Raw genomic sequence first — 12,970 nt, 5'->3', positions numbered from 1 at the left:
AATGGTTATGAACAGGATGTTGGGAGAACCTATGAATGGTAATTAATAGGCTACTTGAGAGAGAGCCAGTGAATGGTAATGGATAGGGTGTTAAGAGATACCCTGTGAATGGTAATGAATAGGATGAAGGATAAAATGCTATTTGTCACAGTTATAATAAAATAGTGAAATATTTAAATATCTTACCCAATTTTTCCAATCCCTCTCCTATTAATTTCCATATTTTTTCTTTCACATGGTTATCGTTGTATTTTCTGTTGCCCATGTCATATAGTTCCTTGTAGCCTCTGACCAGTTCTAATAACTTCTCGTCACTCATGACTGCTTATAGTACTGTTCACGGCCAAAAGCAGTGACAGGCTGAAGTTGTCGTCTGTAAACACACCGTGACTGATACGTATCGATGATCACACTGATTGGTGGAGGTACGGAGCGTTTCCATACGTATACGTTTCGTTCGTTAGAGATTTCTTCCAAACGTAGCCGATCCGTACGAGTGAAAGGCGCACGAAAGATGAACAATAAACGGAAAATATAGTGTGAACATCCCCATTGATTTCGAAAAAATTAACGTATGAAAGCCGTATGGAGACGAACCGTGTAGTGTGAATCGGCCCTAATGTGTGTGAGGTGGAGGGGGGGGGGGAGAGAAACTGAGGGATTGAGTAGAGGATGTTGTAAATTGAAATGGGATGGAGAGAGAAACTAACTAGGAGTGTATGTGAGTAAGGTGGATGTGGGGTAAGAGGGAGGGGGAGACTGAGGATGAGATGGTGGGATGAGTGGAGGTATATAGGAGAGGAGGGTGTAAGTTGGGGGTGGAGTATGAGAGTGAGGTGGAGGGATGGAATAGAGGTATGAGAGGGAGTTGTAAGTGGGGGGGATGGAGAGTGAGACTAAGTAGGGGTTTGTGTGAGTGAGGTTGAGGTGGGGAAAGTGGCAGGGGGAGACTGAGGATGAGATGGAGGGATGGAGTGGAGAGATTTATGAGAGGGGGGTATAAGTTGGGGGAATGGAGAGTAGGAAACATAATCAGGAGGGTGTATGTGAGTGAGGTGGGGGGAGAGGCAGGGGGTGTAATCTGTGGGGAGGGCAGGTAGATGGCAGTGGCCAGGGAGGAGATATGTACCCTCACAGGATCAAGGTGTCTGGCTATAGGTAGATATAGCATGTCCACACTTTCACATTGTTATAGTAATATGGCCATTATATTTTTAGTTTTATTTGTTTGCTTGAGATTATACTCTGAACTTTAGCTTTGCCTAAAATTTTAAATCTTTCCAGGCTGAATTATGAGTTGTAACTTTCTGAAAACAGGATAGTAGGCACAGTGTGAAAAGGATTATGAGTAATAGCATTGCCTTTCTGTGCCTCAAGTTACTCTTATGTGACACAGCTGGAAAAGAATGAAAAATTGGGCCAAGTTAGTGAAGAGTAATTATTGTTCAGTGGAATGTGATTTTGTTGATATTTAACATGCATCACAACCAGTCCATGTTGGTATTTTTGAACCTCTTCAGTACTGTTACATATTTTCTCAGTGTATTGTTGCTGTGTCCCAGATGATTTTATTCTTGCTGCTGCCAGACGATTTTACTCAGCTTAGGAAGGGGGTCTCATACTGAAGGGAGGCTATGTCCCCTCCAGTATGAGATCGCACTCCAAGCTGAATAAAATCGTGTGGCATTAGCAGGAATAAAATGTCTTCATACTGAAGGGGTTAATTGGCTCATGTCTTTTGTATACTGTATGTCATGTTGATTAATGGTCCACTGCTTCCGGTTTAACATGCCTTAGCAAACACAACGTTGCGTGGTGCACACCGTGTTTAGCAATGCATGTTAAGTAGCCCTTTTGATCACTCTGTTGTATGCCATGTGTTCTTGTATAGCTCTGCCTGGCATTAGCTGGGCAGAGCAATATAAGACATGGCATCTACACAGTGATTTGAAGGGCACGGTCTTGGAAGCATCTTGGGGTAGGGCGCAGAACCTATCTCGATAAATCGGCCACGAAAATACGGACTGGCAACCCTCCCTTAGGGTTCCCAGTCCTTATTTCTCTGGCCGATTTATCGAGATAGTTTTTTTTTTCACCTTCTTCACTTAAATGTATCTTAGTGGAAATAAAACCAATGTATTTACCTTGTCTTTATTATATATACATATACCTTTTTTGTATATTACTTATATATATGTATAGTACTTATGTATGTATAGTACTTATATATGTATAGTACGTATATATGTATAGTACTTTTAGAAGTACTATACTTCTAAAAGTACTATACATATATAAGTACTATACATATATAAGTACTATACATATATGTATAGTACTTTGAAAAATATCAGAAAGAGAATACCAATAGACATGAATAGTACGAAGGAGACATCACTTCGTACTATTCATGTCTATTGGTATTCTTTTTCTGATATTTTTCAAAGTACTATACATATATAAGTAACTTATAACATATTCAAAATTTAGCACTTAGAAAAAATTAGGAACTTAAAAGGACAATATACAAAGACATTAAAGAATAAAAGAAACATTAAACACAAACAAAACAAGACACATGGAGCAGGACAGAGGAAGGACAGCAGGACATAGCACAGAAGACAAGGAAGGACATAGCAGGACATAGCACATGACATGGAAGGACAGGGCAAAATGACGGAAGGGCACATGACAGGGAAGGACACAGCACAGATGACAGGGCAAGAACAGCAGGACAGCACATGACAGGGAAGGACACAGTACAGATGACAGGGCAACAACAACAGGACATGACACGCATGATGGAAGGACACAACAGGGCAGGACATAGCACAAATGACGAGGCAGGTCATAGCAAGGCAAGACAAGCAGGATACAGCAAGAGATGGAAGGGCACGACACACAAGGGAAAAAATAGCAGATATGGAAGGGAAGGATACCCTAGGCAAAAACAGCAGGACACAAGGTAAGAATAGCAAGGAGGGGAGGACAGGCCAAGGATGGCAGGTCACAGCAAGAGTGCAGATGACAGTGCATGGGTGTAGGGCAGGACAGGGGTGGCAGGGCACAAAGCAGGACATAGCACAGATGATGGAAGGGCACAACAGGGCAGGTCATAGCAAGGCAAGACAAGCAAGACATGGAAGGGCAGGACACACAAAGGATAAAATAGCAGATATGGAAAGGCAGGACACCCTAGGCAAGAACAGCAGGACACAGGGTAAGAATAGTAAGGACGGGAGGACAGGCCAAGGATGGCAGGCCACAGCAAGAATGCAGATGACAGTACATGGGTGTAGGGCAGGACAGGGGTGGCAGGCCAGGGCAGGGCAGGGCAGGGGAGGGAATACCAAGGGTGAAGGGGAGGGCATGGCTGCATATTGCAAGGGTGTAGGGGAGGGCATGGCTGCATATTGCAAGGGTGTAGGGGAGGGCATGGCTCCATATTGCAAGGGTGTAGGGGAGGGCATGGCTGCATATTGCAAGGGTGTAGGGGAGGGAAGGAAAGTGCAAGGGTGGAGGGGAGGGAAGGAAAGTGCAAGGGTGCAGGACAGGTAAGTGATGGCAGGACAGGGGTCGAAGGACAGGACATGGTTGACAGAACAGGGATGGAAGGACAGGACAAGGATGACAGGAATAGCAAGGGACACCTGGTAGGGCATAGCAAGGGTGGGGGTGGTAGGGTGGGTTGCAGGTGGTAAGGTTAGGAAGAGGAAGAAAGAGGGGAGGAAGAGGAAAGAAGAAAAGAGAGAGAAGAGCGAGGAGAAGAGGAGGCCTAATAGAATAAGAGGGGGAAGAGGAGGAGAGGAAGCCTAATACAAAAAGGGGAGGAGGAAGAAGGAAGAAAAGAATGAGGAGGAGGAAGAAAAGAATGAGGAGGAGGAGGAAGAAAAGAATGAGGAGGAGGAGGAAGGAAGAAAAGAATGAGGAGGAGGAAGGAAGAAAAGAATGAGGAGGAGGAGGAGGAAGGAAGAAAAGAATGAGGAGGAGGAAGGAAGAAAAGAATGAGGAGGAGGAAGGAAGAAAAGAATGAGGAGGAGGAAGGAAGAAAAGAATGAGGAGGAGGAGGAGGAAGGAAGAAAAGAATGAGGAGGAGGAGGAGGAAGGAAGAAAAGAATGAGGAGGAGGAGGAGGAAGGAAGAAAAGAATGAGGAGGAGGAGGAGGAAGGAAGAAAAGAATGAGGAGGAGGAGGAGGAAGGAAGAAAAGAATGAGGAGGAGGAGGAGGAAGGAAGAAAAGAATGAGGAGGAGGAGGAGGAGGAAGGAAGAAAAGAATGAGGAGGAGGAGGAGGAAGGAAGAAAAGAATGAGGAGGAGGAGGAGGAAGGAAGAAAAGAATGAGGAGGAGGAGGAGGAAGGAAGAAAAGAATGAGGAGGAGGAGGAGGAAGGAAGAAAAGAATGAGGAGGAGGAGGAGGAAGGAAGAAAAGAATGAGGAGGAGAAGGAAGGAAGAAGAGGAAAAGAACAACAAGGAGGAGAAGAGGAAGCCTAATACAATACGGGGAGGAACAGGAAGGAAGGGAAGAACAACGAGGAGGAGAAGAGGAAGCCTAATACAATACTTAACTATATGAAGTACTAAAACACACAGAGAATAAACACTCAACTTTGTTTTCCCTTGTAATATTAATGCCAGCAAGGGGTATCATTTTATGTTTCAAAAACTGCTTGTGGGTCAAATAATAATAATAATAATAATAATAATAATTTACTGGCAAACCCCTATCAGTAATTCCTCATTTAAGATACTTTCACTAAGCACAGTCTCTCTCTTAATGTCACTCAAAAATACACTTTTCACAAACTTCGGAATTAATCTCAAAGGTGTGCTGTAAAAGATCAATGTTAATTCATCTAAAAATATAATTTTTTAAAATTTAACACAAATAAATATTGCTAGTTAGTTCTGTCTTGCATATGATCCTTAAATGCTGGAGAAAAAGTCCTTCTTGCTGGGACCCGACCCTAACTTCACGCAATCAGCAATTTACAGGAATGTATATCAATTATTAAATGAGGAATTACTGCTGGCATTATACACAAACAAAACTCACAATTTACACATTCTGTTTTTAACTGTGTGGAAAATGTGCCACTAGATCTCAGATGATGTGTTTATATATACAGTATTTCAAAGCTATGCATATATATACTGAGGTGTACATGATGGGCCTCTACAAACAGTTCAGTATTTTTATATCATTTGTATCGTACCATTCATGAAGGCTCCAACATGCATTCATTGGCCATAGTCACCTAATGGTGGCTGTCTATGCTGCTCAATCTCTGGCAGCCACCCTATGACCTTGTCTCGTATTTTTTTTCCAGTCTGCCTCACAACCCTACCCCCAAAATTCACACTTCTCACCTTACGCACCCAACTGTTATAAAATTGCGGTGCAGGGCAGACACCTTCAGGTGGTGGCACTGATATAGCCAATCCGTGTCCAGTGAAAGGGGCTAGATGCTCACTCACTGACCATTTAAGCCCCTGGAATCCTGACTACCTCACATATTTCTCCCTACATAAGTGCTTCAAAATTATCAACTCCAGGACTTTCCTATTCCAGACCAACACCACTACAATACCAGTTGGTGTTCTCTGTGCCAAAAATCCCTCGTGGCTAAACACACAGACACAGGACAACAAGGGGACTCTCAAAGCAGAAAAACACGAACACATAAACCACCACCACAACCCAACAAGACCTCCACACAACCCAACAAGACCCACACACAGAGTTATAAGGCTGCCTCCTCCCCTCAACCTCACTATGTACCTCTTCATAATAACTAATCACATGAAACAGTGAAATTTTTAGTACTGAGACAGGAATGAGTCTCCTTGATTACTAGTTCAACTGACCCTCCAGTCTGGCCCCACTTTGTCAGAGGAACATAAAAGCATTACGGCCATTCAAACCCCAAGGAAGTTGTACTAGACCTATTACTTGACCACTGCCCCAAATTAGAAAGTTACCTAAATCCAAATAAAATATGCAACCATTTTTATTTTTCCTCCTTTTTTTCTTATTACCTTTTTTTTTCTGTTAATAATTTATCATGTACATACTGCCTACCTAGCCACTACAGCCATTCAAAGCCTATAACACTGCACGCCAGCACTAAATTTCACAAGATATAGTCAATATTTTTTTTCCCACCCCTAAAACGGCCCCCATTCAGAAGGAACTGTGCTGTGAAAATACATTGAATTTCACAGTACAGGTCATCGGCTCCGACCACCTGCACTTGTCGCAGTCCGCCGATGGCTGTGGCCGTCAACCTCTTCTTTTTTTTTTTTTTTTTTAATTCCAGTACTTTATTATTTCAGAGTGTACACGCCTTTTTCTTTAAATAAATATATATATATACACTACTTTATTTTTATTATTTCACACTGTACCTAGCTACCTATACACACAAGGCCACTACAGACATCCACAAATCTGCAGCAAAACAGGACCCTTCAAAAACCATCACCAGACACCCACCCTTCACAAACAACCCTACCCAGAGAAACACAAATACACCTACTGTCTCTCACCCTCTCATTACTCTAACTTTGTCTAAAAATGCCTTGTGCTCTCTCTCATGGATCTATCTATCTATCTACTGCCAGACGCCTTAATCCCGTACGGGATGGCCACAAACGTATCGCCTCTCTCATGGATGCTGGGTTGTAAGCATAGTATATAAACACTAAAATACGATGCTGGTTATGAAGAAGAGCTATGGAAGGCATGTAATAAAAACCTGCATTACACAAAGTACTTTAAAAAATCTATAAACCAATACTCTGTTTACAATGCTGGGTGGTAACCATATAATCAAACCATATGTGATCCCTATGTGTCAACAAGTGGGTTGGTGAAGGGTTAGTGCCCCTCCCCATAAATAAAAGTCAAATGGCACCCCCTTACGTGATTATGGCAGCTGGCAGTAGGCAGACAGATAGATAGACATTCTCATCCTATACCCAACACTAAAATTCACAAGGATACATATTTTCTTTCCTACCCCCTTAAAACGGCCCCCATTCCAACAAAACCATACTGTGAAAAACATATGGAATTTCACAGTACAAGTCAACGGCTCCGTCCACCTGCAATACCTGTAGCCGAAGTGCAGATCCACCAGTGGCTGTGGCCGTCATCCACTTTTTTTTTTTCTTTTCTAACTTTATTTCTACTACTTCAGACGGTACATAGCAACTACCTAGATATACATGGCCACTACAGCCAAATAGAAGCCTTCAAAAACCATCATGAGACACCCACCCTTCAGACACAACCACATCCAGAAAAACACAACCTATACTGTCTCTCTCTTTTTACTCTAACTTGATCTAAAAATGCTCTGTGCTCTCTCTCATGGATGCTGTATTGTAAGAATACAGTATATAAGCACTAAAATATGATGCTGGTTTTGAAGAACAGCTATGGAAAGCTTGTAATAAGAACTTACATTACAAAGAGTACTTACAACCTATTCTCATCCTATACCCAACACTATTTTTCAGAAGGATACATATTTTTTCCTACCCCCTTAAAACGGCCCCCATTCCAAAGGAATTGTGCTGTGAAAAGCATATGGAATTTCACAGTACAGGTCACTGGCTCCGACCATCTGCAATACCGGTGGCCTAAGTGCAGTCCAGTAGCCCAAGTGCAGACCGCCAAGTGGCTGTGGCCGTCATCCACTTTCTTTTTTTTCTTTTTTAACTTTATTTCTACTATTTCAGACGGTACATAGCTACTACCTAGATATACAACAGAAACCTTCAAAAACCATCACCAGACACCCACCCTTCAGACTCAACCATACCCAGAGAAACACAACTCTAACTTGGTCTAAAAATTGCTTATGCTCTCTCATGAATGCTGAGTTGTAAGAATACAGTAAACAGGCATTAAAATATGATGCCTGTCACAATGAAAAGCTACGGAGTGAATGCAGGTCTAATGTTTTGTTTCTCCCAGTGGGACACGTTAAAAAAAAAACTACCGAAACATGAAAAGTTGTGCCAAGTTAGAGTGAAATAAGTATACCCAGACTTCAACACAATCATCATCTTTCTCTACTTCAATGCCAACACAATACACAACTCACACACAATGCACTATGCCCACAGTGTAATGCTTCCTGCCACACCACACCACACTCACATTTACCACAGTGTAAGGCCTTCCCCCCTCACCACAACACACTACTACAAACACTCACCACATGTATCACAGTGTAGGCCTCCTCCCACACACCACACCACACTACCACAACAGACAATCCTTCAACATATACCTTTGGGGCTGCCAGGGTTTCTGTAGTCAGTCAAGTGGGATTACAAGCCAAGATTTACTACTACATAGCAAATATTCTTCAAAACAGCATAATTTTGATATAATAGGTTTATCATCCACTGACAAAGGAATTCAATTTATCATGAGAATTAATTTGATGGAAGGGAAGGTTATGACGGCCAATACAGGTGATAGGAGGGTCACAGGCATGTAATGATTTTAGCACTACAACAACAGGGTGTCTCTATCTCTCATGACAGAAATATTTGAGGTGGGAGCAAAGAACAAAGAATAAACAAGCATTAAGAGAGCCAACTATCAGTACCATGCCTAGTGAAGTGGACTAATCATCATCATCATCATCTTTGTAACCAATTATTTTTTAATCATCATAACCATTTTTTTTTCTTTTTCAAGCAGTCACTCCTACCCTGTTTATTTATTTTTTTTACACATGGATAAAATGCATAGGGCCTATAAAGCAAAGAGGAAACCCAAGAGAGAGTGAAACTAACTACAAGCCCAATGAAATGGCTCATACACTCATTCACTTACCATTCAAATCCTAGTATCTTACACACACACACACACACACACACACACACACAAAACCATGGGGACATCACACATCCTTGCTCTCTCTAATCATAAACCACGACAACCCAACCCAACAGACATCAACACCATCACAAACACCCAAACGATACACAGACCAAGAAAACGCAACAATGAAGGAGAAATATCAACAGCATAGCCTAAGAATCAGCATAACGATAGTAATTCTAAAAACGTATCAACCATTGGCTGTGATGTTGGAGACCTTGCAACTTTATACAACATCGCCTGCCATCATCCAATCCTATGTCACCCCATAAGGAGCGTAGGAAGCCAGGGCTAGGCATACTGCACAAAATTATCTGCTCAACACAAAATACTGCTGATTTCTGAGATGCCCTGGGTTGAAAGACGATAGAGACCTGACAGGCAAATTGGTTCTTGCTCATGCTTAGGAAAATATGGCAAATGACTGTGTGATAGGAAGAGATATATCAAAATAGTTTAGTCTATGGGCACCCTAGGATCTCTCCCTACCTACCTATCAATCTATCTATAGCCTGACGCCCTAATCCATATAGTTATAAAATTTCAAACACGTAGCACATTTTCCACCATACCGATAAGAGTATAACATATTCCAATTCAACATATAACTATAGTCAGTTTATTTCCATCTGACAAAACAAGGCAACTTTTATCACTTCAGTACTAAATCATTGATGTATAAAAGTCAGTATGCCTTAGTGATGGGGTACGGATGAGTCTCCTTGGTTACTAGTCAAATTAACTCTCCAGTCTGACTACACTTGGCCATAAAGCTAACGGTTATCTCTGTCAGGTGAAGCAAACTGACTATAGAATATATCAACAAAAATAAAGACACCAAAAAAAACACTCCCACATCAATATATAAAACAGTCAGCCACAGGAAAAAAAAAAAAAACATAAACCGTATTAACAATAAATGTTCGTATATATGCAGGGAAAAATCTCGTTAATCTCTGACCTAAATGAAGGGAATCAACTGCTATGTTTAATGAGGGGAATAAACTCAGAAGGACTGTTATTGTTGGATATAAATGAAGGGAAACGACTCAAGTTGCTCATCAACCTTTGACATAAATGGTCGTTAACTAAGGATGCTTGTTAGTTTTAAAATCTCAGTGCTAATTAGGACAATACATTTTTCTTTTTAATGCAGAGAAGCAGAAACTGAAGAGTGCAAGAAATAATACACAAAATAGAGCCAAATGCAAGATATCTTACATCTGAAATTCCTGCACACATTGCATTTACAAGACTGGAGGTCACAGGCAGAGGGAAATAGAGATTGAGAAAAATAAATTCAAGTTGACCTGTTGCCAATTACAATCAACCAAAGAAGGACAAGAGTACATATTTTTTTCAACATATTTTTTCCTGTGGCTGACTGTGCAGTACATCACAATGACATGGTAATAATAATAATGCAAATATAACAAGAAAATGGGCATAACAATTGGCGTACAAATACAATAGCCAACATCAACAGTTCAGGAGGGATAATATATACAAAACACCCATTTTTATTGTTGGGTAAACAAGCACTATGGCTTTTTTGCAGAGTCCTTTTATTTGCCACAGTTATTTACGATCTTTTGGGCTGATAATACCTGCTGTTGTGGTGGTCCCTGGCTCATTTTAATTACTAAGAATCAGAGTCAATGCTGGAGAAACTAAATACTCGAATTTAATCAAAGAAAAGAGGCAATAGCAGCTCCAAAATTCTTACAACCAAGATTATCCTCTAATATTCTTCAGACGTGTGTGTGCATCTTTCAGGAGTTTACTCTGGAAAATGACACACATATATCCTTAGCAAAGTTTCATAGCTCATTTAGCCACATCTCATTCAAGAAGGTAGATGATCAGCACACACAGATAAGCTACAACCAACTGACACTGTTTTACTTAGGCAGCAAATATTGTACTGACAAAAATGCTGAAAATGATGCTATGTTGGTTCAGAGAAGTGGTTTGATTACAGCACTACTACACAGGCATATCCAAACACCTGCCACTGTCCTACTTAGCCAGGAATACAGGACAACATCAACAGCAGCCCACAATTTACTAAACCAAAATACAGGGCTGCCCATATATATCTGGTGTTGTCGGCTCAGTCTGCGGGTATGGGGGAAGCACGTATTTTGACAACTTAATTATGCTCCGTTTAACTGGGTATTAAATTAACATCATTCCTTTGTAAATGCTAGTTGAAACATGACTAATATGGTGCTAGTCATGAAGAAGTGCTATGGAAAGGATGTTGGGCCACAATGCTATCTTATTCTGCCAGTGACGTGAGGGAAATGAATCTGCATAAGGACAAAAATCTTGTCTCTTTGTGTCATGTTTGTGTCATACCTTGTGCCATGCTTTTGTGTGTCATGTCTGTGTGTGTCGTGTTTCTGAATGACATGTCTCAGTGGCTCTTCAATTTGTATATGGATGAAGCTATAAGAGAGGTAATAGGAAGGAATGTGAATATATTGGTATCTAGTGAGGGAGGGTAAGATGTGGAAACTTACTGAGCTGTTACTAGCTGATGATACTGTATTGTGATGAATGTGAACTGCAAGGCTTGGTGCATGAGTCTGAGGATGTAAGAAACAGAATCCTAAAGAGAATATACATATGGGTAAAGTTATGGTCTTGAGGGAAATCACAGCATACAGAGTAAGACTGGATGGTGAGGAAATAGATAATGAAGGTGCATCCAAGTACTTTAGAGTGATTAGTGAGGATGGAAGGATGTGCTTGAATGGGTACAGCAGGGTAGAAAGGTTGCTGGATCACTGAAAGCTGTGATGAGACGTTGAGAAATGAGGCTTAGATCCTGTTGGAAGGGCACAAGAGTGAGAGCAGTGGAAATGACCTGAGGAATGTATGGAGTTTTATGGACAGACAGATATACAAATAAGGAAGTGGAAAAGTGCTGTGGTGCTATTAGGAGAAATACTTTGAGATAGTTTGGCCATGTAGAGGATGGGGAATGAGAGAATGACTAGAAGGTATGTATATGATGTGAAGAGGAGGAGAGACCAAGGCAGAGACGGAAGACTGGAGTGGAGAGATACAAGGGAGGGAGGTGTGAGCTGGAGAGAGAGCAGTCAAATAGACCAAATAGCAGATGACAGAATGACATGGAGTTAATTTGTTTGTGGCCTCCCCTTATGCGACTGAGATGTCTGGCAATAGATAAAAGTCAGTGGAGGGTAAAAATCTCTGCTTACCAAAAGGAGTGAACTTTAAGCAATTACTGCAGAAAATGCAAGAGGAGATAATACTTGATAAAAAAATGCAACCAATGGATGCAAACAAGCAATCACTATCAAGTAAGAAAGGGTTATGGGAAACAGAAAATGATGCAGGGTAGTGATGGTAAAGCCGACTGAGCCTCCACCATACCAATCATCAAATAATCAAAATCAATAAAATAATCATCATTCATTATTATTAAAATCATCACTGCAATCGTCATCATCATCATCCCAGCCTCTTCTTCCCACCTAACGATGGGGTAAGGTAGGGTTCAAAATGCAACAACAAAACACATGGGATCAGACATGTGATATATGAACCACCCTGTAATTTTTAGCATCTGTGGCACATAACCAGTACTTAACTGCATCTGTTTGTGATGTACAGGCATGTGCAAAAGTATGCCAACAATACTCTGCCAGCACTAATTTGTATTTCATATTTACCACTCTTCCCCAAATGACTAGAGGGTAACATTCCTTCTGTTGCCTGTTTTCCTGATGCCTGGAACAGACACCTTCATATGGCAATGATCAGATATTGAATATCAGATTAAAATAACAGCCTTCAGTTCCTTTACTATCCCCATACAGGAGAATGGTGGACTAGGAAAGAATAGTAATGTTGATGTGCAGTCCTTACCACATAAAACATTTCAAACAACACCTTCCATTCCTACAGCTGGCAGAGAAGTGTCTACATACTTTGCTCATGCTCAGGACAGGATATATGCAAAACATTTCATAGCCAATGGTTGTGTACGGCTGCCCAGTTGTCTATAACCTTAGTCGCTTTACTCGAATCTGGCGA

Source organism: Coenobita brevimanus, chromosome 70, assembly GCF_032717465.1.
Source record: "Coenobita brevimanus isolate Jiangsu-jjx chromosome 70, ASM3271746v2, whole genome shotgun sequence".
Taxonomy (NCBI): Eukaryota; Metazoa; Arthropoda; class Malacostraca; order Decapoda; family Coenobitidae; genus Coenobita; species Coenobita brevimanus.
This window is presented reverse-complemented; position numbering follows the sequence as displayed.